The sequence below is a fragment of the Cryptomeria japonica genome, chromosome 6, assembly GCF_030272615.1.
Source record: "Cryptomeria japonica chromosome 6, Sugi_1.0, whole genome shotgun sequence".
NCBI lineage: Eukaryota > Viridiplantae > Streptophyta > Pinopsida > Cupressales > Cupressaceae > Cryptomeria > Cryptomeria japonica.
In genome coordinates, this window is record NC_081410.1 from 460,701,892 (window position 1) to 460,706,166 (window position 4,275).

Sequence of the window (4,275 nt, forward strand, 5' to 3'; positions counted from 1 at the left end):
ATGGATTATTTTTGCATTGATGAATATTTAGCTTAGGGGGAGCAGGCAGGATGAAACCGACAAATGAAACCATGACCATTTTTCACATGAGTGTTGCCATCAATGCCAAAGCAGGAGATTGTTAGAAATTGACACTCAACTGGTTGGTTTCACTATGTTATCATTGATGGCAACATGGTATCTTGTTTTGGCTTCATGTTTTGGTTTAGTTGTGTACCAACAAGTACTTCACCAACACCGACACCGATAGTATAGAAAGGTTTCTTTGATTACTGGCAATGTGGGCCGACGTGTTTTAGAATATGGTAATCAATATTGGAGGCTAACATCTCTTTGATCTGGCATCGACAATTGTTTTTGATATTCATGTATTTATGTTATCGAGCTGACATGTAATTTGATTTTGTAATTATCTTTGTAAGCTGACATAAGGCATGATAAATTATATAGGGTATATAGGTCAGTTGGATTAGATCATTTTTTTATGAATGATAGGAGATTATGGATATGTGGATATGATATGATGTGAAATATATCAGAGAGATCATGTATGTGAGGATATTTATGTAAGGGTTATTCCGGTAAAGGGTTCAGGGTTTTAGATCGGAACATACATAGCTTGACCAGAACTGTATTCTGGCATAGAAGATGCTATCTTTTGCAGTTCACCACTTCTCTGGATTGTAGTCTGGATTTATATGTAGTCAGTGAGGTTCCTTTTGTGATTGAGTAGTGTGCTCTAGGCTATAAGCCTTCATGCAAGTGCAGGCCCCCGCACCCTTATATTTTGTAATATCTCTTCATATGGTCAGTGGATTGATATTCTGGGTCACAAATCCCATTGTGGTTTTTCCTCTTTGAGGTTTTCCACGTATAATTATGTTTGTTATGATTCTAATATATGTGATTGGCTGATTGGTTTCTTTACTTCTTTCAATTATGTATGTATCGGTATACCGATTTGTGTATGCATGTTTTAATAAGGCTAAAATTCATATTTTTGGTATAACACTGATTCACCCCCCACCCCCCCCCCTCTCAATTTTATTGGACTCCAACATGAGATTCATTGCATTTTTGCATCAGATTTAGCTTTGTGGGAGCATGTATTTTTGAGTGGACATGGTCATCTACATACTATTATGGATGTTTAGCTTTATGCATTTTTTATTTGGCATCCAAAATGTTGCTAGTAATATCGGAAGGAGTGTGAGAAGATGGAGGAGATGGAGGGAATATGGGTGAAGTGATGGATGTAGGATGTTGGATGGAATTCAAGGACATGTGCCTTTGTTGATCCATATTAGGAATGAAAGGAATGGGATGTTCTTGATGGGTGATGGAGATAGTGGATTTGTGCATGGAGGGACGAGTAAGAAAAGATGGAGGATGAGATTTTGGGATATAAGGGCCCAAAATGGATATAGCATGCAAGGGATATATGAAGGTATATTTTGGGATATAAGGTATATTTTGGGATATAGGGAACCAAAATGGATTTAGAGGATGGAGGAAGATAGATGGTTGTTTTAGCTTTATATGATGCAAGTGGCGGAATGGTGATAAATGATTTGGAGGAATGATGGGGAGATGCAATGGTGTGATTGGAAGCATACTTGAATGTTGAATTAGTTGTATGAACATTTTTTATTTGAATTGCCTTGGTATATGTAACTGAGACCATGAGATCCTGGATGTTCTTTGATATGGATGGTCTCCGAAATACCTTGCTCATGTAGGCCTAAGCCTTTACCTCTTGTAGCATCATAAAATTGTGACCTTGCAATTTTCAACCACATTTGGGTCTTCACATTGGAGAAACGAATCCCTAAGCCTGATCAGAGACCTGAGACATGCTCACACTACCCAAAAAAACTGCATTTCCTCACACCACACACTCTCCTTTGTTGCTTTATCTCCTGGATAAGGGCAGGGGTGTGGTGCCCCTATTTTTTCCCTATTTTGGGCCCCCTCTGCATTTATCTTGCATTAAGCTTTGCAATTTTGAAGCAGAAAAGTTTCCCTACATCAACCTATGACAAAAAATCAATCAATTAACCCTATTTGGTAGATATATAAGATGCATTCCTCTCTCCCATTTGCATAAGTGATAATGACATAAGTTCAATAAACAATAATGAGATAAGTTCGATAAGCAATAATGAGATAAGTTCAATAAGCATACATGATATGGAAATTGCGATCCTTAACGAAATCAAGCATTCATGCATTCAAGTATTCCTTTGAATCATTCAAGTATTCCTTTCAAGAATTGAGCATTCTCAAGTCTCCTTTCAAGGCTAGGTGTTTCATTCAAGTCAAGGATTCAACCATCGAAGAGGAGATCTCTTTCATCATTCAATTCCACACAAGCAACTCTATCTACATTTCAATTTCATCCTCCCTTGAGGTGAATTATATTTTAGTCTTTCATTTACATTTACTTGCAAGTACTACTTTACATCATTTGGTTAATTCCAAAACTGGGGTTTGAGCTAAAGGCAAACCCCCAATCCCAACCCCCTTTTCTCTCTTTTTCGTGTGTAGGTTGCAGGTGTGCAACTATATTTGTAGATTTGGACTTTGTTCTTAGAGGCAGAAAAACCCTTTTTGGCACATGAATTTTTTGAAGGACCATGTGCACTTTTAACATGGTCCTGACAACTTTCGCTCAAATTTGTAGGGGAGCTTCATCTCAACATTTTACTGTTGATTCTAGGTGCACAACTTCATCCCGCATTCCTATCTCAAGTTATATTCATTTCTTTGTCTCTTTTACACTTAATCTTAAATCACATAATTCAACCTTTAACATTCTAAAAGAGGGGTTACTTTTACTTTCCAAATTCATTGTCAATTCACTTAGCATTCAGTCTCTTCCTATTGAGATTGGATCTAGTGAATTCTCCCCCCTCTTTTAATGTAATGTGCATGAAAAGGTTAAGGAGAATATTTTGTGAAACTTTCACTCCTTTTCTTGAAGAGAGAAAAGCTTTCCTCTTGATTTCTTCATCACCCTCTTTCACCACCATTACACCTCTATAGTTCATTTTTTTGAGCATTTTTTCTAAAGTAGGATACTTGTTCTTTGGATAACAAGATGCGAGTCCTTTATTATATAGAGGAGAATGGGTGGTGCATATGAGATGTTCTTCTTCTATGAATGAACTACCATGGATGAATGTAAGTGAACCAAGGGGATAGAGTGATGGTGGTGGGATGGTTTGGATAGGAGGAAGTGGAGGATCAAGAGGTGGAGTATATGGGATGGGAGGATATTGACTTAGAAGAGAAAATTGTAAGGGGTGTTGAGATGAAGGAGATGGAATGGCAGGATCTTGATTAGGATGGGGGGATGATAAGGAATCTTGATATAGAGGGGATGGAATGGTAGGATCTTGATTTGGATTAATAATGCTTTGAACATGCTTTGGAAAAAGATCTTGGAATGATGGGATTAGTGTGGATGGTATGACAAGAGGTGAGTGGGTAGACTCTTTAGGTGGAATGGATGGAATGATGGAAGATTCAATAACTTGGGTAGATGGAGTGGATGGAAGGATGATAGATTATTCAAATGGGATAGATGGAGTGGATGGACGAATGAGGATTTTCTCAACTGGGCTAGATGGAGCGGATGCAAGGATGGGAGATTCATCAACTAAGAGAGATGGAGTGGATGGAAGGATGGGAGATTAATCAACTGGGAGAAATGGAGTAGATGGAAAGATGAGAGGTTCCTTGGATTGAGTTTGAATGACTATAGGAGTAGGTGATGGGGATTACGAGGGAATAATCTCAATGGATGAAAGGTCTTTGATGATGATAGGAAGTGGGAGAGGAATGGTAATGTGGGATTTGAAAGGGAAGTTGGTGGATTGAGATAAGATGTGGTAGATGGTGGGATAAGATAGGAGGAAGTGGGTGGTGGAGGATTGAGGTGAGATGAAATATTGTGACTAGTGCCACGTGATTGTTCATGAATGTTCATCACAACAATGTGTTATGGCACTGCTTGTAGATAACTGAATCGTGGTTTTGAAACAATAAGTTGTGATGCTACTTGAGGTTGATGTTGTGGGGCACTAACCACTTATGGTACTGATTCAATGAGTGGGGGCATAGATGATAATGGCATTGTGTAATTCATGCCCCGAGTCATAGCGTGTGTGACAGATGATGGCAGATTAGGATTAGATGAAGGATTGAGATAGGATGAAAGATTAGAATCAGATAGAGAATTTTGATAAGATGGAAGATTAGAAGTGGATGGAG